The sequence below is a fragment of the Cryptomeria japonica genome, chromosome 11 (genome assembly GCF_030272615.1).
Source record: "Cryptomeria japonica chromosome 11, Sugi_1.0, whole genome shotgun sequence".
NCBI lineage: Eukaryota > Viridiplantae > Streptophyta > Pinopsida > Cupressales > Cupressaceae > Cryptomeria > Cryptomeria japonica.
In genome coordinates, this window is record NC_081415.1 from 143575474 (window position 1) to 143600781 (window position 25308).

Consider the following 25308-nt stretch of genomic DNA (forward strand, 5'->3'; position numbering starts at 1 on the left):
AAATTGATAAATTCTTGATAGACGGATGTTGAATGTTGTTGAAGTCTTCAAAGATCTTCTCTTTCGTTGCATATGAGGTTCCTGAAAACAAAAATTCTGGATCCTTTCAAATGAAGAAAGAGAGCTCTTATGTATGAAACCCTAGGTCGCAATTTCGTCTTTTGGCCGACCTAGAGATTGAATCTCCTGCCAATTTCTTGGGGTTAAGCTTTATTTTATGATTGGATTGTGCTCCTAAAATTTCAGGAAAAATGTCCGGGACCATGTGCACTCCGGGCGCCACGGTCCCGACAACTTTTCACCAAATTTTCAGGGCCATCGGATATGATGATTTTAGAGAGAATCCCGAAGTTACAGGTGATTTCGAGATGTTTTGACCCCCAAAACCAAGCCCCAAAGTTCAAAATAGGACTTAATTAGGGTTTTTGATTGAATGATGTATTGGAGGAATAAAATGAAAAGGGCATACTTTAACGAAAGGGCCCAGCTTTATGATGTGGAGGACGATGAAATAGGACCTTAGACCTAATTAATTTGATTAATTAAGTGCTAAAGGAGAAATGCAATGCAAAATGTAAAATGCACCAAGGCGGGTGCTAAACTAGGTGTGAAATTGTACCACCCTAGCAAGTGCGTACAATTTATGATGCTACACAAACAAAGAAGAATTTTATCCAATATACTAGCCACATAGTGTTTTATGGAGTCTAGAATATACCTGCAAAATTATTTTATTCCAACTCTAAAGAATTTCATGATTTAATTGTTTTGGTCAATCTCAAGTCAATTCCTACAACTATTCCAAGTTGTTGATTGAACAGATGAACAATTTTCCTTCTAAATTTGATGCAATACTTGACCAAACAACTTGATGAAGTGAAACTATTTTTGACATGGGTCACTATGATGCCTTTGTGCACAAAAACATGCTATGTCAAAATCCTTTGACTACAAGTGTAGATTGATGACTTTAGTTGGGTGAGGGATTTGACATTTGAGGGTGATTAAAGGCATTTGTAACCAAGTACTATTGTCTCAAATGATTTTTTGTGATAGAGGGACTCAACGCATGACAAAGCGTGCCAATTTGATGCGAAAAGTTTAAATTGTTATTTGTTTTAGCAAGGCAAAAATTTGGTCAAACACATTGAATACATTGAGATAGTTAATGGTTGAGCTGAGGCAAATTCACCGGACTGCTGCAAAACATGTTATTTGTTATTTAAAGTGTAGACTTCAGTAGGGTTAAGGTATGTTGGAGATGAAGAGCTTATGTTGCATGGTTTGTGGATTCAAATTGGGAAGGTATTGTTGCTACTAGGAAGAGCACTTAAAGTTTTTATTTCAGCTCGGAACTGGGTATTATATTCTTGTCTAGTAGGAAGTAGCTGGCAGTGACATTGAGTTTAGGCATAGTACATGTTTAGTTTGAAAATTGATATTTTGAGAATCTATTTTTTCTTGATTCCATTGGAACTGATATAGGAAAGACCACATTTTTTTAAGGCAATTCTAATGAAGTTATGAAAGCAATAAGTCACAGAGCCACCCTGCATGTCAGTTTGTGTAATTATCCATTATCTTCCATGAGTTTTGAGAAGGTTCTCCATCAAACTTCTAATCAGTTGTTCAAAATTATAGGAAAAAAGTCTACAATAACTCTTATAATAAGACTTGACATGTGTCACTCATTATTAACTGGACCTCAAGATAGGGACATATGATATATGCTATAATTTTAAGTACCCAATCAAACTAACCAAAGCATTTCTGGGATAAATAAGTGATAACAATAAAATGCACGAGTCTGATAATTTTATCTGCTTAATCGAGTTCTTTAGAACCCCTAAAATACCCATCACCATGATATTAGTAGTTCCAACATGTCAAAATCGTTGATATTTGTCGATTAAAAAAATATTAGTTACCAATCTAAAGGTAAACAAGGCTTTTAAGTATGCAAGTTGAATACCAAGGTCCAATGGATATTCCTGTCTCTCATTTAACTTTTCACAACAAATGGCATGTTTTTCTCATCCCCTCAGGGACCACAGGTTCACAATTTATTTAAGGCATTAACATATTCGGGTATTTGTTTTGATTGATGTTTCTGTTTATTTCTAGTCTATACTTTTTAAGAAAAATTACTTGGACGAGTCAATAATGTGATTTACTTTTGCATGGCATGTATTGTTTAATTCAAGGTCATCTTTTTCATTTCCACTTTAATTCGATAGTCTTATGAAAGTTTTTTGTTCTGTTTTTAATTTCCCTTTTCATCTTATAGGAGTTTTTTCTTATGATTCTGCTCAATTCTGTCTTGGTGAATGCAGTTTATCTTGGTGGAGAATTTTCTAGTTTATGCAGTTGATACATGATTTTTTAGCAGTAAGATTGCAGTTATTACCTGCAAATCTGGTTTTTATATGATGCTTTAGCTTATGTTGCTGTAATTTAATATTCTTCTTGAACTTCTGCAGTCTGAGAAAAGATCAGGAAGCTTGAAGGAACAACTTCCAAGTATTACACCACAGGTGGAAGAGTTGCGACTGAGGAAATAGGAGCATATCAAACAATTCAACGAAGTAAAGGCACAAATTAAAAAATTACATGGAGAAATTTTTGGGTACTCTCAACATAATGATGTACTAAGTTCTACTAATGGGGAGGAAGAGGACTTGTCACTTAGAAAGTTAGATGAACATCATGCACATCTGCAAGCACTTCAAAAAGAAAAGGTATGTATAACTTTATGGCTTCCTATATATTCTTTTACATGTCAAGTGTACAAAGAGTCTTAATGCTTTTTTGATAGCAAGGTGAAGAGTGACCGCCTTCAAAAGGTATTAGAATATACGAATGAGGTCCATGGACTTTGTGCAGTACTTGGCATGGACTTTTGGAAGACAGTCAGTGAAGTACATCGCAGTTTGCACGATTCAGCCCCCGGACAACCAAAGAACATAAGCAATGAGATGTTGGAAGGATTATCATGGGCCATTAAATCACTGAATGATGAAAAGAAGCTTCGTATTTAAAAGGTTATCTTAATAACCTTAAATATAAGTGCATTTTTTTATTTTTACATAATTAGTATCTTTGTCTCTTTTTTTAACTATTTTATTTTTTCCTAAGGTTACCAGAATTTATTATTGTTTACAGTTGCACGATCTTTGAAAATCTTTGATTGAACTTTGGAACTTGATGGATATCCCAATAGAAGAAAGATAACTATTTGAAAATGATGTATTCATTCTCAAAGCATCAGATAATGAGGTTACGAGCTCAGGTGCTCTTGCATTTGACATAGTTGAGCAGGTTTGTTGCATCTTTTACATGTTTTATTATTAGAACCATAATTAATGGTAGAAACCTACTAACTGCATGAATTTTTATTATATCATTCTTGCTTGAGAGTTCCAAGTAGAGTTAGAAGTTGAATGTTTGGATCAATTAAAAGCAAGTAAAATGGAAGAGTTGGTTTTAAAGAAGAGAATGGAGTTGGAAGAAATATGTAGACGAGCACATTTGGACCCTGATGGAAGGACTTCACCAGAGAAGTCAAATGCATTGATTAATGCTGGTATTGACCTTTCCATACAACTCAGAGAATGTTTTGTTATAATGTTGATGAAGCTAATGGTAGAAATGGGGCCTAATATGATCTATGTGTGTTAAGGTATGGTTGATCCTACCGAGCGTCTTGAAAATATTGAAGCACAAATAGTGAAAGAAAATGAAGATGTACTCAACAGGAAAGAAATAATGGATAAAATAGACAAGTGGCTTGTTGCATGCAAGGAAGAAAGCTAGCTGGAAGACTACAATAGGGTAAGCATGCTTTGCAAATAACTTAAAAATAAGATTTATGTTTCCATTTTCACGAAATGGACAGTTTTAGCAGAGTTACCAATTTTTAAGTGTTTGAACTGGTAGGAGATGATTCAATCTACTAAACATGATGAGAACAGATACAACGCCAGTAGAAGTGCTCACATAAACCTCAAACGTCCTGAGTGGGCCTGAGTAACTATAACCAAAATTCCTCGTATATTGAATATCTTAATTTTCTCTAGGTATAATTAATGTTCCAACCTATATATTCAATAAAAGTGGATTTTTTCACTAAATTTTTTTATTAATATTTTTTATTTGTTACACAGGATTCAAAGCGCATACCAGAGGAAAGAACCTGGGAAGAAAACCTTCGGTCACAGCTCATAGAATAAACCTATAGTATCTAATAGGTCATTTTATACACCCCATCCAAAACTACATACAAAATGTGGTCACAACACATATAATATCAGTTTTACATAGAGCCCATATAATTTTCAAATGTAGACTCCACAACTGCTATTAATGGAAGAAGACAGAATTTTCCAAAGCCTTGTGTCAAATCCGATGAGCCAAAAACCTTCCTACCAAAAAGGAAAGTATCAAAAAACCTTTGGAAAAACACTATTGTATCAAATACCATGAGCTCGAACTCTCCTCGAGACAACGAACATGAAAACTTGAAATGAAAGGGGAAAGTAGGAATAATTGTCATCATAAAATTTTACGTCAACATTACTCAAAAAAATCACATAACTATTGCTACAAACCTTCCCATACCCTAGAAGGAATTTCCTCAAAACCCACCTCTCGCTGATTAGCATTGCTATCAATGGCTAAATTTGCCAAATAATCTGCAATCTTATTAACTTCTTTGTAACAATGGGATAACAAGAAAGATTCAAACAATTCTATTTTTTGTAAAATGAGATCAAGTATATACTGCAAATTCCAACTATTCGATTTCTTTTTCATAACATATTGAATAATCACCATAGAATTACCTTCAATTATTAAGTCCTTAATTCCCAAAGAGATTGTCATATCCAATTCGAAAGACAAAGCATGAAATTCTGCATAATTGTTAGTTTTAAAACCAATAGCATGACGCTTAGCTCGAATAAGAAAGACAAAACATGAAATTCTGCATAATTGTTAGTTTTAAAACCAATAGCATGATGCTTAGCTCGAATAAAATTTGCATTGTCATCATAAATTACCATGTCTACCCCAGCCGACCCAGGGTTACCACGAGAGGCCCCATCAAAATTGAGTTTAAAGTGCCCCCACGGAGGAGGTTTCCATCTAACAGAGCATCTCTTACCTATCGCATCATTCTTTTCTAAAATTGAATCATGAGAGGGTAAAACTGACAACATCTTCCAAACTCTAGTAACTCTACTATCCCAGTGCGCAAAAGAAGTAAGATTGTCCAAATTCTTATAAATAAATGACAAAGCAACCTCAGTGATTGAAGACTCAATTTTTAATAGAACCTCAGACATAGGATAACTTGTTTTTTTAAATATCCTATTGTTTCACTCTAGCCAAATATTCCAAATCACAATAGATAGAGATATGATCCAAAGGCATGCGGAAAAAGATGAGGCAAACATAAAAGGCCAAGATCTAAAATGGGAAATGAGATCCTTACCAATAACAAAGGATATATTTAACTTCTCAAACAACCGCTCCCAACATTCATAAGCATAATCACAATGTATGAATAGGTGTGAAGAAGATTCCAAATTTTTGTTACAAAGGATACAAGGGAAAACAACAGTAATACCAAGCCTATCTAGTCTCATACCTATAAGGACTCTATCTTGAACTACCAATCAAGCAAAGGCTCCTGCTTTAGGAAGACAAGTCAAATGCCAAAACAACTTATAAGGCCAAGATGATAAATCTTTAGTAACCATAAGAGAGTTGTAACCATCTTTAATAGTGTGCTTACCAGAAATATTCTTTGTCCAAATAAGTTCATCCTCAGAATCAGAAAGAAATACAATTCTATACCCCAAAATCTTCTCAAAATCTAATTTCATACTTTGATCAACATCTAAGAAATCAATCAAATTCCATCTAGCTAGCTTAAGGGGTCCACTAGTCACAATTTCAAAATAATCTGCTACAAAAACACCCTAAAGGGAGGAAAGAATAATGATCAGAGGAGACCAATCCCTAATATTCACTAGAGGTGTGTGTCCATTCCATACTTCATCCCAAAATATGACCTTTCTACCATTGTGAACAATCCATGAGAGATGAGGCAAAATAACTGATCTACATTTACAGAAGAAATTCCAAATAGCAGAACCCGAAGGCAAATTTGAGACTTTAAAAATGTACTCTCTTGGCCCATTATTTAAATATTTGGCAAACATAATTTGTGCCCATAAGGAGATAGACTTGTCATATAATTTCCAAACAAACTTAGCACCTAAGGCTAAATTTTGATTCTCCAAACTCTGAATTCCTATTCCCCCAAGTTCCATAGGCAAACATACCTTATCCCATGCAACTAAAGGGAGTTTCTTCTTGCTATCTTTATTATTGTTTCAAAGAAAATCTCTAAGAGTATCCTGTAAACTAACAATAATTGCTTTTGGAGACTTCAAAATAGACATGAGATATATGGAAACAACATTCAAAATAGACTCGATGAGAACAATTTTACCCACCAAAGTTAACCATCTATGATTCCGTGAGAGAATTCTTTTAGAAATGACTGAAATAATCTTATCTCAAAAACCAATCTCGTCCTGTTTAACAAAGAAAGGAATCCCTAGATAAGTACATAGAAGATTTCCAGTCTAAAATCCCAAAAAGGATTGCAACCTATGTAGAACTAGTTGTGATGTATTAAGGAAGAAAATCTTTGATTTATCACCATTCACTTTTTGACTAGAAAATGATGTACAATTATGTATTGTTCCTTTAATCACTTTTGCCTCAACTAATGAAGCATGTCCAAATAACAGAGTATCATCTACAAAGAGATAATGAGAAATACTTTGGGGAATATTCTTAATCCTTATACCTTTCCAAAGCCCCCCCACTTTAGCATCCCTAATAGCCCAACTAAAGGTTTCAGCTAGGAGAATAAACAAAAAGGGAGAAAGAGGATCTCCTTGTCTCAAACTCCTAGAGGAAGTGAAAAAACCACAAGGAGAACCATTAATTAAAACTGAGAATCTTGCAGAAGAAATACATGCACGAATCCATTTGACCTAGGCTTTAGAAAAACCTAACTTCTCAAGAACAACACATAAAGCCCCCCACTCTACTCTATCATAAGCCTTCATCATGTCTAGTTTAAGTATCATGGCTGCAGTTCTTTGGGTGGAAATAGAATGCAGCACCTCATGTGCTACAATTGCACCCTCTGTCGTCTCCCTTCCAAGAACAAAACCACCTTGCTCCAATGAAATGATCCTAGGTAGAATTTTTGCCAACCTAAGAGAAATTGCCTTCATAAATATCTTATACAAAGTGTTACATAAAGCAATGGGGTGGAAGTCAGCAAAAGTCTTAGTATCCTTTTTTTCAAGAATAATTGCAATCATCGAAGTATTAAGTTCTTTTAAAATAGACCTATTTCTCCTAGCTTCCTCGAGAGCCAATAAAACATCATTTCCCACAATATCACAATATTTCTAAAAAAAAAAAGGAGTAAAACCATCTGGTCCCGGAGCTTTATTCAGATTCATGGAAAAGACAACACTCTTAACTTCTTCTAAGGAAAAAGGAGACATCAACATCTTATTGTCTTCAAAGATATTGAAGGAGGAATATTAGATATAATATCATTGCTAAGATTTCCATTTTCCAAAGATAATAATGACTTAAAAAACCTAACTGCCTCTGAAGCAATATCCTCTGCCTCTGTCACTGAATACAAGATATCCTATTCTTACATCTTTTAATCTTAGTTGAAGAATAAAAAAAAATTGTGTTCCTGTCACCATCTGAAAGCCATAACTCTTTATATTTCTATCTCCAATAGATTTCCTTTCTAGCTAACATCTCTTCAAGCTGTAATTTTAGTGACTTCAATTCATCAAAAACTTGTGGCACCATACCATGTTGAAGCACATGATTATTAAGACACTCAATCATATCTTGAATCCTTTGTTTCTCCAGAAAAATGTTCTTAAAATGCAAGATATTCAATTCCCTAATATTTAATTTCAAATAACTTAACTTCATAGAAATCTGAAACATATGGGACCCAAAACAAAAAGGAGCAGAATTCTACCATTTCATAAGCAAAGACAAAAAGGAAGAATCCCTAAACCACATGGGCTCAAATTTAAATTGAGACTTAAAAGAAGCCCTATCCTCAATAACTGAACAGGAAATTGGAAAATGATTAAAACACGAGACCAGTAGAATAGAGGAAAAGAGTTCAAAATCTGAATCAATCCAATTCTCAGATAACAAAAACTGATCTAATCTCTTAGCAATCTGATAAAAATCCCTTCTCATGTTTGTCCATGTGAAAAACCCATTCTGAGACTTACAATAAAAATGGGTCATATCAAAAATGAAATCCCCAAAGTCATCCATAATCTTTTTATTAGGGAAAACACCTCCTCTTTTCTCATCTAAATTAGTGATAGCATTAAAATCACCCCTGAAGATAATAAAGGAACCATGTCTTAAGGGAGAAGAAATCCTCTTTAATTCACTCCATAACTTACTCTTCCCTTGAATTCTTGATGGAGCATATATGTTAACAAGCTAGAATTTAACCTTCAAAATCTTTCTTATAAATAAAGTCGACATCCAATTTGTAGCAGATGCCACTAACTGTACCTCAATATTATAATTATTCCAAAGCGGTGTCAAACCTACTGAAGCACCACAAGAAGGAGAAGAAAGAAAATTCCACCTTCTCCAAGATGAAAAAACCAAATCAGCGGACTCCTTTGACAATTTTGTTTCTTGCAACATAAAAATATCACACTTAATTAAGTCCATCTGGGACTTAATTAAGCATCTCTTGTTAGGGGCATTTAAGCCCCTAACATTCTAAGAAATAATTCTCATTGTCTTCAAGGGGAGGTCGAAGCTCCCCTCTTCCCATTAATCAGAAAATTTTTGCTTTCCCCAAAGAATCCTTGCAAATTACGTTTCACAGCCCTTGATCTTGTCACAGGAGGACTAGTCACAGATCTTTTACTCCTCTATATTTTTACACTTACAAGAGTTAGGCATGTTTTCTTAGGCCTACCAAGAGAGACCAGACACCTCCCTTGCCCACTAGCAAGAGAAAGGGACAAAGTCTTTTGAATTCCAGCATCAATTTCCATTTGAGTCTTAAGATTATTTGGAGGCCTACCTCTCCCAGGAGAAACCACTGATGGTGAAAAAATAGAGTTTTTTGGACAATTGGTAAACTCTTGCATGACTTTGGAGAAGCCAGGATAATTGGATTATCTTCAAAACCCAACTCTGTTGTAGCCAAAACCAAAAAAGGATTAGCAGATGCATAAATTGGAAGGGTCGAGTTTATACCCCCCAAATCATTCTTAATTGAACAAACAACTCTTTTAGTAATACCCTCATCCATCTGATGTGCATGATTGAAAAAAATATCATTTACTTGTTGAACTAGATTCTTATCTGGCTGTTGTAGCCAAAACCAAAAAAGGATTAGCAGATGCATAAATTGGAAGGGTCGAGTTTATACCCCCCAAATCATTCTCAATTGAACAAACAACTCTTTTAGTAATACCCTCATCCATCTGCTGTGCATGATTGAAAAAAATATCATTTACTTGTTGAACTAGATTCTTATTTGGCATAATAACAAGGACAACCTCTAACGGATTACTATTCCCTAAGGAAGATTCATTAGCCATATTAATTTCAACATTCAGAGGGGAATTATTAGACACCAAATTCTTAATTTCCTGAACTAAAGAAGCATTATTAGGAAAACCTATGGCAGGTACTTGTTTAATAGTTTCCATACCAACCACTACGTTTTTATATAAATTCACATTTTTTGAATAATCCAAAACCTCCTTATGAGTGCATGAAGACAAATTGTCATCCTTACCCTATATGTGATTATTTGGCATCTTAGGGAAATCTGTTGTTAATGAATGATCTACTCCATTTATCAAGGGATTACCATCCATCACTATACCCCCATTATTAGAAAATGTCTTTAGTAAAGATGAAAGTGAGATCGAACCCGAAGTGTGATCATTTGGTTTCCCAGAACTATGACACAATTGATTATTTTCAAGATTAATGTGACCGGTTTCTACCAATTTATACGAAGAGACATTTCCACATCCTTCAATCGAAGGTCCTACTAACAAACTATCTTTATTAAGGGATTTAGGGATAGAGCCAACAACCTATTGGTTTTAGTTAAAATCCATAAGTAATAGAGCATCCAAAAGTAAAGGAGACTTAAGAATCTCTGTCTCTAATTTCTCAATTGACTCACACCAAATACCATCATGAGACTTGATATTACAAGTACAGGGGCAAACATTGTTAGGGTTAATAAGAACACAAATTTTTACTAGAACCTCCCCCTCCACAAAGTCCATTTTAGATGTTAAAAAAGTTCCTATAGTATTTCCAATTTGTTCAAGAACATCCAGATCCATAAATTCAAAAGGAATTTTTGGTAAACCAAACTAGAAAGGAATAAGTTTCAAACTAGACCAAGTAGGAACAAAAAAAGGTTTCCAAGCCGTAATTGAAATTAAATGTTTTCCAAACCAATGATGCAAAGTTCTTAATACCTCATCTCTGAAAGAAGGAGAATCAAAAACAATAATAAAAGCATTCACTGACAATAATTGAAAATAATGCATATCCCCCCATCTTTTCTGCAATTTATGATAAAGCTTTAAAAAACTAATTTGATCACCCCAAATCTCCCTAGAAAGAACATTCGTATGCAAACAATTCACTTTCTTATCGACATAGGAACCCAGAATATCGATACAAGGGATAGGAGTCCAAACCTATGATGAAGAAACCCCTGATAGAATAGGATCAGTGGGTATCTTACTTACCTTTTCTGGACTAGCTTCCTTGAGGTTCACATTTACCTTATTTCCCATGCTGTGAAGAAACAGAAACCCTAGCCATAGTGTCCTTATTTGCCAAGCCAACAACCCTAGAAAACGTTCGCTGATTGCCTAAATCCAAAGACCGTTTCCCCAAAAATCCCTTCAATTGCTTCTCACAATTCCCTTGATTCACACCATTATTAAAACACCCTCGACTGAATCTCCTTCTATTGTTATTCTGCCTCCATGCCACACTACGTTTGTCCCAAAAAAAGCCTTGAAAGTATTTTGAAACTAGCCGAAAAACCTTGTTATTTCTGCTCCAGTTTACTTGTATCACCATGTCCTTTCATCTGCCATTCGTGTAGACCCACTGGGGAACATGAGGTGGGTCTTCCCAGACCACATCTGCCCATGAACCCAAATGCCTTCTATCAGCCATTAATTTGAACATTTTTTTTCTTTTTAAAAAGCTGCGGAGCCTCATCAATTTTATTCTAAGATATCTTCATAGCTTTCACAGCTGATATCTCTCAAAATTTGATAGTTTTCTTCTATATTTTGGATTGTTTTCTTTAATTGCAGAATGACACAGTGTCTGTACTTATTGAAGCCATCGGATACATAAAATTTTGAACAGGTTTTGAGCACGCAGTACCTCAAAGGATTCACCTCCCACCAAACTCAAGTAATATTTCTTTCAAACCCTAATGATTGCCCCTGTTTTCATTTACTAAAATTTGAAACCCTAAATATCTGTTAGAAGTTGCTGCAGGAAGAAAACGTAGGGGATTCAAAAGTAAGCTAGCTGAGAAGGCGAGGGCTAAGAAAACATCTATCACAACAGTTTTCTTTGCATAGTATCACATTCTTTTCCTTACGACCAGATCAAATGCTCAAAATATTGCAAGTTGACAAATAACTCAGTTAATAACGGTGGTCCCTAAGATCTGATCTTTCTGCTTTCCTTTTGAGCCAAATTGCCACTGTAGAGGTCACGAGTGTGTGAATTGATTTCAGACTTTTCCCTCAAAATAGTTTTGTTAGTAAATAGTTTAAAAACTGGAAATTTTTGGCCGCGAGCAATTGCAGAGTTACAACAATTTTTTAAAATTTGAAGGCTAAAAACACGTTTGGGAAGAAGAAAATGGGACACCTTTTCTATATGATCGCGTGAGTTGGAGTTCTTTAAAATGGGTTTGATGTTGTCATGTGATTTAGTTTCTTTTTCTTTCATATGGGGACCATGTTATCTTAAAAATTTAGGTTCGCCTGTTAGCAATGCTAGAAATATATACTTTATTGAGGGAAGAATGCAAGGAGGAGATTACATTATTATTTTCCAAAAAGCATTTTCATATTATGAAATGATTTAGGTCACAATGTGTAGAGAATTTTCATTTTGTGTTATCAGTGGAAAGCATACAATTCTGGCAGGAGTAATAATGGAATTTAAATGAACAGTGTATAGATTTATCTTTTGAATTCAAATGGAATGAACCTTTCATTTTGTGTATAATTTTATGAAATTCATCATTTGAGAGCTTTTATTATACCATAATATCACCATGCCCCTTGATTGTTGGTTAGATTTTATCATCATACAGTAAACACTTGGATAAAATGCTATTACTATGTGGATTTTCTTTGAGCAGAAAGTAAATGCTATTACCATCTTTTGATGTTGTGACTTGATTACAAAGCTCTTTGAATACTTTGAGTCTTTATACAATCTCATTGGTATGGCTTCTTTATCAACCATACACTCTTGTCATTTCTGGTAGGACTTTGTCGCGTCATGATTAAACTGTAATATTCTTTTAGCTGTTACTGCTCTTCAACTATCATTGTTGATTGAAAATATAAGTTGATGCCTTGATCTTTATTGTCACAAATAACTTTTTCCTTGTCATTTCAACCTTATTTTAATGATTTGATGAGGAACCCTCATGTCCTTATTACCCTAGACTGTTGTCTTGTGCTGGCTCTGTCTTGTGCCCTTTATTTGACATTTAACCCCTTAAGAATATTATCATTTCATAAACTTTTGTTTTTGTCAAGGCCTTTCTCAATGGTGATTGTCTTGATGTTTTTAAGATGCGTTGTCAATATTGAGATCATTGTTCCTTGGTGATTACTATGAACATTTTCCATTATTGTTCATTATGGTGGATGCTCTAATATTGACCAAACTACAACATGGACTAAGAGAATAAAACTCTAGCAAATTATTCCACTTTACCTTTTTCCTTTGGTATCCACTTCCTCAAGTCTAAGATAGCAAATGATGGGCTAGCCTTACACCTACGGCTCGCTGCTATGTGTCCAGGGTCTTTAAATGCCCACTATGACTAAGAATCTTTTCTATCTTCTCGACTACAACACACCTTCTCTTTTATGCTTTGTGGCTGCTTTCAATGTGATATATGGCAGCCCCCCTTTTTGTATGCTCATGATTCTTTAATAATGGCTTTTTGAGTGCTATTTTCTTTGATATCCCTATAGGGTTTTGACAATATTTTACTCCTCCATTCATAGTTGTGGTCTGTTTTTCCTTTTCTAATGATTGTGTCATTAAAGTATGGTCTTTCTTTGATATTTTTTGTCACCATACTTTATGTCTACTCACTATGATCCATGTTTTAATGGTTACTATTCTTATAAAGAAAAGACCTAACCTATTACTATATACTCTTTGACTGAAAAAATAATGTCCTTTGATTGGTTGTCACAAACTCTTTCATCAATACTCTAGTTAGGGTTTACCTTTAGGCTGATCTATGCACCCAAAAAGCCTAAGGACTGCTCTTTCCTATTGTATGCTCTTTGTGGCCTCTAAAAGATACTGTAGACCTGATTTTGGACACCTCTAAGGATCAAAAATATTACAAATCTTGATCTGCTCTTTATTTCTCTGATTCTTGTAGCTACATTGTTTGAATTTAATCCCTACCCCTATCAGAGAATAACTCGGTAAACTTGTGAAGTTTGACAATGACCTCATTGTGATATATGTATTGTAAAGAGCTTTGATGTCTTTTGGGAGTGAACAAAGATCACTAGGTTATGTCACTAAATGCTAACCTCATGATGTTGTCATGGTAATGGACTACTTCCTAAAACTCACTGTGTCCATCTATTGTTATGGACTTTCCTTTTACGACTTAATGTTATTCTTCTATTTGATATCTCTTAAATAAAAAATCAGTCTTCTCCTTACTATGTTGTTGGCCTTTTGAATTTTTGACAGACAATTAATCATTGTAATGGTTGGTGATACCATTGATGATACCCTTGAGTTGTGAGTAAGGTCAACAATTTTCATCACTATAGATAGTTGCTCTGGAGAGCTTGGCCAGTGTCTATAACCTGTGTGACTTTTGTAATGAAGATATTTATCTGTCTTTGATCTGAAAACCTCATGCTTGTGATGTCTTTCAGATATGCACTATTCTAATCCTTTGACATGGTTCATCTTCATTGTCTTATGAATTTCTTAGTATGACTAATCTAGAACTATCTATGGTTGTGCTTTCTATGCTTCTGATTTGTATCAAGATTTGCCTTGTCTTATGTGTCATAAGCCTAGAAGGTGCTATGGTTTTGAGACTTCTCAACCTTGATGAGCGTAAATTCTCTTTGTCATATTCATGATGTTGGAAACCAATAACACTAAGAGGGGGTGAGGTGAATTAGTGTTATAGCGGAATAGTAGATTTTAGCCTTAACAAAACATTCAAACACCAACCGGTATACCGGTATAAACAAAATTAAAATAAGTAATGCAACTAATAAGCCAAACACATAAATGAGAACCATAACACACATATTTATACATGGAAAACCTCAAAGAGGAAAAACCACAGTGGATCTGTGACCCACAATATCAATTCACTAGCCATATGAAGAGATATTACAATATATGATGAGCCTTCACTTGCAGGAAGGCTTACAACCTAGAGCACACTGCTCATCACAATAGGTGCCTCACTGACTACATAATCAATCTAGACAACAATCTGGAGAAGCATGAACTACTTAATATAGAATCTCCTATACCATAATACAATTCCGATTTAAGCTTTGTCTATTCTAGTTAAAACCCTAAACCTCACTACCGGAATAACCCTTACAATGAATTCCTGACATACATAGTCTCTCTAATATATTTCGCATTACATCACATCCATATATTCATCCTATCATTCTTAACCTTATTCTATTATCAAAATGATGTAATCAATCTCCGCTATATACCCTATACAAATTTATGCCTCATGTTGGTTGACAAAGATATATACAATATTATATTTAGATGTCGGTCATATAACATAAATGAATAAGAATTAAAACAAGTTGCCAATGTCAGATCCAAGATGTGTCAACCTCCAATACTGATGACCTTTACTATACCATGTCGCCCTGCATTGCCGGTGATCAAAGAAATCTTCTATCTTGCTGGTGCCGGTGTAGAGTCTCTGAAGTGCCTGCTAGTACACCATATGAAGCAGGAACCCAAAATCATGTTGCCATCAATGACAACATAGTGAAACCAACCAATAGAGTGTGAATTGCCAACAATCTCCCCCTTCAGTATTGATGGCAACACTCATGTGAAAAAAGGTCATGGTTTCAACTTCCGGTTTCATCTTGCCCTACTCCCCCTGAGCTGAATATGCAAAAATGCTCCAATACTCCAAAATTATAAAAAATCTATAATTCCCCCTAATGTATGCAACCATTCATTATTTTTTCACACCTATACTACTCCCATTTTGACATCAATGCCCCAAAATTATAGAATGTCAAAGAATAATAATTGTACACTGAATACCTCCAAAAAAGTCTTACCGAAGCTTGACCAATTTCAAGATTTATGGGTAAGATTTCTCTAATAAGTCCACATAAGTATCCTAGCCCATTTTGAATGTGTTGGAGATGGATACAAGTCCACTTAGCAAATATGCAAGTGGTTCTTTCTTAGTGACTTATATCGGTGTGGGCTTTCCAAGCATATCCATGCATTCCTTCTTATGTACACCAAGTGAATCCAATCTTGGATTCACCAAACCTCTGAGACTTCTGGCTCTCTGAATGATCTTATCTCTTTCCTTTTCAAGAGAAGAAATTTGGTTCTCCAAAGTCAAAATTTGTCCATCAATAGATGTTGTCAATGAAATTAGTCCATCAAAAGAGTTAGTAGTACTAGCAATTTTGTCTTGTATCTCTTTTATCTTTTCATCTAATTTTGCTGTAAGAATCTCAGTATTGCAACATACCCTGTATATGTTAGTACCTTGTTTCAAAGATTTTCAATCAAAATTAGTTTCTCCTCAATCTTTTTCTTCTCTCTCTCAGTTATCTAATCAAAAGTGGCTCTCTTAGCCAAAGTGAATTTTTCAAGAGCTTTCCAATTAGAGATTTGTTGTAATGATTGAAAATATTTAGAGATGTGCTTTGTTATTACCTTAGACTTCCCAGAAGGGCTCACTTCATTATCAATCTTACATTTTGGGACCAATTTGTGCAAAACAGTTATGGATTGATCTATAATCCCTTTGTCTGTGGTTCCCTCCTTCATTAGTTTCTGAGCAACTATCATCATTAGTTTTGTGGGACTCATCTCTATGATGTTTTTCTTCTCAATTTGAGAAGTGTCAATTGTCAATAATCTTGTGCCAGCAACTGGTTCCCTAGGAGATTCCCTTGTTTTCTCTAGTGATTTACCTTTTATTGTCTCCTCACTTGCACCGCTAGCTTCGCCACTTGGTGCATTCTATGCAACTATTGATTCCTCTCTAGGAATAGTATCCTCAACCTGTACATTAATATACGAAGGACAAGTGTCCTCAATATCAGTATCTTATACAATGTTCTCAGTGTTAACCAGTGTCTCTATATTTGTCTATACATTTGTGTTAACCGGTGGCTCAATTTCCACCATCTTGATATTCTACAAAACTGAGGGTGGAGTAGCCATGATTCCTTTACCTTTCCCCTCAACTGGTGTATCTATAGTATTCATTTTTGTCTCTGGTGAAGTAAAGAATCCTCTATGCTCTCCCAAAAATTTTATCCAAGCCTTTTGTGTTTCCTTTATTAACTCATTCATCCTTCCTAACATCAGACTAGTTATTCTATGTTTGCTATTGAAAACCTTCATGTCAGTAGCCTCTATTGTCTTCTCCATTTCATCTAGAGTTATAGCAACACATATAGCTAAAAGTTCTTGCATCTTAATGTGTTCGTCTTCTTGTATTGCAGATAACCTTCTAGTATCTAACATATTGTATAGCTTTGATGATATTTAATTTTCTATTTCAATTAGTGCTTTCTTATAGATATCTAAATATAGAAGAATTGCTTCCTCTACCTCTCTCTGTTCATCAACTTATAATGTATCATAATAAGACTTAACATTTTTCAGCATCCCATCCTTAGTAATTTCATCAACAATTTCAGCACAAGTCATGGGTGGTATAATAGTTACTGATGCTCTGCAAAAAGGATTAGAAAATTTGTTCGATGGCAACACACACAAGAGCACAAGAAACAAACATTAGTGTTAGCAACAAAATATTATCATAAACAGACATATCAAGAGAGATATTAAACATGAAATAGAAAGCATACCAACATAGAATAGATAAACTATACTCCTCCAAATGCTAATCAAGATGCTCATAGTTGCTCCTCCCTTGTTCCTCTCCTCTCCAAGTTCCACATGAGTGTAGCTCTCAGCTTTTAGCACTAGCCATGGATGCCATATGGAGGTTCAAGATGGTTGAATATGATAAACAAATTCTATGCAAGTGTAGATAGTGATGCTATGAAAAATCTCTATGCTAATACCAGCATAACAATAATACTCTAATGCTTCCTTCTTTGCTTGAGGAGAAGGGTTTTATTTATAGAAGAAATGGGAAAATGAAGGGTTAAGACTAAGAAATCTTAACAAGGGTAAGGATTGAAAGATATTCAATCCATGTGAGACTTTCAACCCTATCCGATATTGACAAGTGTCACCATGAGGAGGCTTGAGAGGAGAGATAAGGAGCATTAAATCCTTGAGGGGACATGATGGTTACCCTAGGGGGTTGGGTTAGGGTTAGGTTAATGGATATTCCTTTTATCCAAGGGATAAATGAATGTGCAAGGGGTTAAATGGTTACCTTAGTCAAAGAAATAAATGCTTTGAAGAGATCCATGAGTCAAAAGGATGGTTAAGTTAGAGGAAAGTCTCTAACCAAAGGTAAAAGGTGAGTTAACTATAAATGGTTATGTAATAGCCTTTAATGGTTTGGAAGACTTTAGAGGTTAACCATTTGAAGACATAAAGCCTTTAATGGTTATTGAAGACTTTTGAGGTTTTTTGAGAAGTGACTTCCTTTTATTTAGGAATGTGACAATGATTAGGATAGGATTAGGCTAATTAGAAGGAGTTAGAAGAATATAGAAGGGATTTAGGCATGCAAGTGGATTTTGTAGAAGAATGCAAGTGGGAGGAATTTTCAAATTTTCAATTAAAATAAAATCATTTATTTCAATTAAATGGTGTAGTTTGCATTTGGATAGATATTTAAATAAATATTAATTTATTTAAATGTGAATGTGAATTTTGGATTTTATTTAAATAAATCTTAATTTATTTACATGAGAAAAAGGAAGATAAAGCATTAAATGGTTGAAGACTTTAAGGGAAACCTTTAAAGGCTTAAGAAGACTCTACAAAGAAGCCATTAAGTTTGAAGACTTTAAGGGAAACCATTAAAGTCTTAAGAAGACTTTAAGGGAAGCCATTGAGTTTGAAGACTTTAAGGGAAACCATTAAAGCTTGAGAAGACTCTAGAAGGAAGCCATTAAGTTTGAAGACTTTAAGGGAAGCCATTAAAGGTTTCAAGTGGGTTAGGATAAATAGGATTTTAAATAAATAATAGTTGTGCAACTTGCATTTGTAGGAAAATGCAAGTGGGTGGAGGAAAAAGGTGATTTAAATAAATGTTAATTTATTTAAATGTGAGAGGTGGGATTTTGGGTGAATTTAAATAAATATTAATTTATTTAAATGTGAGAGAAGATTTAATTAAACAAATACGATTTATTTATTTAATTAATGGTCTGAATTTGGTTAAGTGAATTAAATCAAATAAATTGAATAATTTATTTAATTAATAGGAGAAGAGGGTTAAGATGAATTAATTAAATATATTAATTTAATTAATTATTGATTGATGGTTAAATAATCAAATAAATACTAAATATTCATTTAATTAAGTGGACAGATTTATTTGAATACAGTTACATTACCAGTCTCTGGTACCAAATCAATGTCACTTTTCTTCCTCCTAGTAGTACCAGATGTAGCTAATGGTGTGGTCTTAGGTGCCTGATTTTGTTCCGATAATTTCATGGTAACCTTCCTAACTAGTTATTTCTTTGCTTCCACTTTAGGTTCTTCCGATTTCTTCCTCACAACCCTTTTGAATGCTAATGGTGTGTCATCTTCAAATTCTGAGTTTGCAGTTAGAGGTTCAATGTGAACTACTAGATCCTTCCTCTTTCTCCCTTTCTCCAGGACAACATCAATGAGTGTCTTAATGTCCTTAGAAACCTCCTATACAAACTTTCTTGCCTTACCTTCTTATTTTGCCCTCTTCTTTTAGTTGAACTCAGTTTTAGCCTCAAGAGTCTCTTACTACGCTATTCCACAAGGCTTTTATGTTTCATCTATGGGTAAGTGCACAAAGATGATGGTCAAAAAGGGGGCTATAAGTGGACACTTTTTTTTCTGAAATCAGGTGAACCTAAACTTAGAGGCAAAATTTAAAAGTCATCAACTCAAGATATGAAGATAATCAAAGAACAAATATTGTAGTACTCTGAATCTAGTTTCCAAACTACTAAACTTTTTCAAAACTAGATAAGATTAAGGGGGTCAAATCCTTCACGCACGAAAAACTAACCTTGATTTTTTCTGAAAAACATAACATAGTGTCTGACGTGTGCATCAAAAAAGTCATAGTTAGATTTATTATTTTGACAAATCCTTTGGCAGAAGATATTTAAGAGTGAGCACTAGAAGATGTGTATTTTTTTGTAATTTTTTGTTGAGTATTTTTTTTTATGATTTTCCCAATTGAGCACATCAAAATTAAGTACTTGTTCGTGCACAACGCATAAGTTGCACTAAACAAATCGAAAATACATTTTATTTTTTTTAAATTGTAAAGAATCAAGTGCACTACACTAATATATAAAGTTTTTTAAATTTGGATAAGTATATCAAAAGTTATTCAAAAAATGGTGCACCTATGTGTGTGAGAACTATGGAGACACTGGTAAAAGAAATTCAATAATAATATGTTATTGTTGTTCAAATTGAAAAAAAATTATATGGTTAGAAAGCTCAGAAGATGGGTGAAAATATGGTGGCAATTTTAGAAATACCCACTTTATGAAGTGTAAACCTGATGATGACACAGTTGATAAACCAAGTTGATAAAATAAAACACATCAAAAATGAGAGAAGTGGAGGGAAATCAAACTTCCAAACTATAGCTTTGTCATCCAGGCCTATTTCCAAGCCTAAATAGTCAAAGCGCGTACGGGGTACTTATGGTTTAAACAACACGTATGGGGTACCTATAGTGTAAGTAGCACGTACGCATTTGTTTCCCTATAAACAATGCGTACATGCTAACTTTACTATAAATAGCACATATGCACTATTGTATAATATGATATTCTTTATATAATATGTGTATATATATAATATATGTAATATATAATATGTGTGTAATATGATATTGTATATATAATATGTTTATATATATAATATATTAAACATATATATACACATGTAAGTGTATTGTCTCCCCCTCTCAAATGCATACAAGGTGCCTCTCTCTCGCTCTCTCTCCTTCTCTTCTTCTCTCCCTCCCTCCCTCCATACCCCACTGCAACTGTGTCTGCACTTCTATAGAAGTAAGTGAATTTATTTCTTGTCTACAACTTCCTCTTTGATTTTTATCATGTATCCTCTCCTAAAAAAATTGACTGATGGATTTGTGTGTGTATATTGAATAGGAGGAATAGGGTTTGAAATTGAACCACGGGTGTATTACCATGACAAACAAGGAAACCTATAGCAATATTTTTCTTGAATGTGTTTTTAATGAGCAAAGCAGATGTGGAAAATAGTCGACCAACAAAGCAATATGATGAGTCAGAGTACCTGCAATATGTTTTTTAGAAGGAAACAACAGGTAGGAAGAGAAAGAAGGAGAGTAACATAGATGATGTCATGTAGAATGATAGTGGTGGGTATGCTAGAGTTCCCATGTTGTTACACAACACCTGTCACCTAAAGAAATTAAAGTTTCTTGTATGCATGGCAGTGGTAGTATATGATGATCATCACTTGTCAAACAACAATCAAGTGTGTAATTCCTATAGTCACAAACGAGATTAGTCTTATAGCCTTGCAAATTTAATAGCATCATACGTTTTACAACTTAGGCAGTACTCTTAGGGTTAGGTCAAGCTCCTACTCTTTCTTTTTAGTCAAGCCTCATTGTTTGTTCACTTGGAGTTTCGTTGTATGATGTTCTATTCATAACTATAAATTTAATATATAATTTTATTAGCCCACCATATGACCCCTTAGGTGTCACTAGAGGTTGTATTGTTTCCTAAGAGGTCATATGGTATCATGTGACCCCTTAAAACCCCTCCTATTTCCCTCCCCCCTACTCTCCCCCTGTCCCTCTCTCTCTCCCTCTCTCCATCCCTCTCTCTAGCTTCCCTCTCTCTCTCTCTCTCTCTCTCTCTCTCTCTCTCTCTCTCTCTCTCTCTCCCACCCCCCTCTTCTCTCTCTCTCCCTCCCTCTACCTCTGTCCCTCTCTCTACCTTCCCTCCCCCCTCTTCTCTCCCTCTACCTCTCCCTTCCCACCTCTTCTCTCCCTCTACCTCTCCCTTCCCCCCTATTCTCTCCCTCTCTCCCTCTCTCTCCCTCTCTCCTCTCCTCTCCCTCCCTCTCCCTCCCCCCTCTCTCTCTCTCCCTTTCCTCTCTCCTCTCCCTCCCTCCCCCCTATGCTCCCTCTCCCTTCCTCCATACCCCTTCTTCTCTCCCATCCCCCCTCTTCTCTCTCTCTCCCTCTCTCTACCTCTCTCCCTCTCTCTACCTTCCCTCAACCCTCTTCTCTCCCAATCTCCCTCCCTCTACCTCTCCCTTCCCCCCCCTTCTCTCCCTCTCTCCCTCTCTCTCCCTCTCCCTCCTTCCCTCTCTCCCTCTCCCTTCCTCCATACCCCTTCTTCTCTCCCACCCCCCCTCTTCTCTCTCTCTCTCCCTTCCTCCATACTCCTTCTCCCACCCTCCACCCTCTTCTCTCCCTTTCTCCCTCCCTCTACCTCTCTCCCTCTCTCTACCTTCCCTCCCCCATCTCTCTCTCTCCCTCTCTCTCCCTCCCTCTACCTCTCTCCCTCTCTCTACCTTCCCTCCCTCATCTCTCTCTCTCCCTCTCTCCCTCTCTCCCTCCCTCCCTCTACCTCTCTCCCTCTCTACCTTCCCTCCCGTCCTCTCTCTCTCCCTCTCTCTCTCTCCCTCTCCCTCTCCCTCTCCCTTCCTCCATACCCCTTCTCCCTCTCTCTCCCTCTCCCTCTCCCTCTCTCTCTCCCTCTCTCCCTCCCCCATCTCTCTCTCTCCCTCTCTCTCCCTCTCCATCCTTCCCCCTCTCTCTCTCTCTACCTCTCTCCCTCTCTACCTTCCCTCCTCTCTCTCTCTCTCTCTCTCTCTCTCTCTCTCTCTCTCTCCCTCTCCCTCTCCCTTCCTCCATACCCCTTCTCCCTCTCTCTCTCTCCTTCTCTCTCCCTTCTCCCTCTCTCTCTCTCTCTCTCTCTCTCTCTCTCTCTCCCTCTCCCTCTCTCTCTATCCCTCTCTTCCCCCCTCTACCTATCTCCCTCTCTCATCTTCCCTCCCTCTCCCTCTCTCTCTTTCCCTCTCCCTCCTTCCCTCTCCCTCTCCCTCTCCCTCTCTCTCTCCCTCTCTCTCTCTTCCTCTCTCTCTCTCCCTCTCTCCCTCCCTCCCTCTACCTATCTCCCTCTCATCTTCCCTCCCTCTCCTTCTCTCTCTCTCTCCCTCTCCCTATTTCCCTCTCTCTCTCCCTCTCCCTCTCCCTCTCTCTCTTTCCCTCTCCCTCTCCCCACTTCCTTCCTCCATACCCCTTCTTCTCTCCCACCATCCCCCCTGCTCTCTTCATCCCCCTACTCTCCCCCATCTCTCTCTCTCTCTCTCTCTCTCTCTCTCTCTCTCTCTCTCTCCCTCTATTTTCATTCACATCTTTTCTACTATTCCCATTATTTGTTACCCTGTGATAACATTTTTCAGGCTTAGTAGCATGTCCGCGCTATGTAGTACCCCTGCCCTAATCAGTTGTTAATCTCGATTTAATCTTGGTTAGTTTATCATAATATAATGTTATAGTCAGATGTTTGATTTAATGCATAGCTGTCAATGTGATTTTCGCACCAGTTTGTATGCAAGTTATTAATCCTCCTATTTCGTGTTATGATCTCGAGCTAATGCTTTCATTAAGTTTATATATGTATGCATGTATGACTCTTGGTTGTAGGAAATTTCAAGTAGAACGCCGCATGAGTGCGAGGTTCATCTTCACCTGGATTTGCAGGTTTGAGTGTACCTCTTTAATCCTTAGAGTTGGATTAGGTGGTCGTAAGACCCTAGTTGACCATAGTCATGCTCAAGTGAGTATCGTCAGTTGTCATCGGTTTTCCCTTTTTGTTTGGGTTTGTGAGTCATCTGTCTGATCGACATTCTTGGTTTGCGTGCTTGGTGTGTATGGTTAAATTGGTTAATTAGTCCTTAGTATTTAATTTGATTAATTATATGTTTGCACATTAAAGATTATGGACTAGATTAAACAGGATTTCTTTATGAGAATTATCGTTGATTTGAATTGCTCGATTTAAATTGGGAGTAAGTGCAATTAAATGGTTGATTTTGAATATTAAATGCATTTTCTATATGCTGTTGAAAAAGAAAGATTTAATTTTAATTGAAATAGAATTAATTTTATCTTCTTGGCATTTTTGAAATGGAAAGGTTAAATTGAATTAATTGAGAAAATCAATTTTGAATTGAAAAGCAATTCAATTTATTGATATAGTTGGAAAATAATTATTTTGGGAATTATTTTTTTAAATAAAAATTTTAATTCCAAAAAAAAAATGAAATTTTGGTCAACTCTTTCTTATAACCTAGGCTTTTGGAAAATTTGGGAGGATGGATATTTTTTGGAATAATGTTCTTGGGAAAAAATATTTTTTTTGGATGTAATTTGGGGGTTTTGGATGGGGAAGGATTCCTTAGGCTGCAGATTGGGGCTCTTCAGCAGATCTTGCTAGGAATGCGAGATAAGGTAGGATTCAAATCCATCTCTTTGATTTCTGGTCGTATTGTTCTTATTTTTTTTAAAACCAAATATTGGATATCAATTAGAAATGGCTGTTCATGAGGAACTCTTGTTTAAATCTCCATTGGGTGTTCTCTGTTTTAAATTCTATTTTAGAAATTTGATGTTGTTGGAAAGAATGGTTGAGTTATTGAGTTTAAATGCTCCATTTTGCCCAAGTATGGGTTTTTGTTGAAAGAATTATTTACGGTTTGATATTCTCAGATTGTTTGGGGTTTTTGTTATTCCTCAATTTTTTTTGTTGTTGGGTGTTTGAAACCCATTTGTGTTTTAGAAAGAAGATTACCCTTCAAAAAAAAAAAAGAGAAACCAAAACACTTTGCGTATAAACCTGATTTTTCTTTTGTAAATAGAAATTTATAAACTAAATTCGATTTGGCATTTTTTTTTAAAAGATCGAACTGTGTTTATATAAATAAAAAAATTATGTTGGGGTTCGTAGGGCGGGGAGCGGAGCTCCATTCGCCTCCTCCTCCCCCCTTTTCCCTTAACCCCGCGCAGCCCACAGCCGATGGAGGCCGCAGCTCGCTGCGACCCTCGCGGCGGCCGCAGTCCTTGCGTTTCCGCCGTGGTGGCTGCAGGGAGCGGCGAACCCTGCGGTAGCCGCAGGGCGCTACATTCCCCACTTGGGAGCCACAGGTCCTATGCCCATCACGGCAGGGCGCCACTACGGCTAGGGCACGGCTCCCTTTTTCTTGCCCTAATAAAATTTAGTTTTTTTAAAAAATTCCTTTTTTTAATATTTTAAAATATATATATATAAAACAATTTAATATTAATTAATGAGACAATTTAATATTATTCAATGATAATGTTTTAATGTTAAATGTTATCCATTAAATTATTAATTAATGTATATAATTAATTAATGAGTAATTAATATATATGTTAATTGGTTAAATTGCATTTTGATGTATTTGTAAGGATCCAATATA

At 35.8% G+C, this 25308-nt stretch overlaps 1 pseudogene; it reads left to right on the plus strand.

The window, feature by feature from the left end:
- LOC131047157 (65-kDa microtubule-associated protein 6-like) overlaps positions 1-24976 on the plus strand; it is a 157121-nt pseudogene extending 132145 nt beyond the window's left edge.
- The last annotated feature ends 332 nt before the right edge of the window (positions 24977-25308 follow it).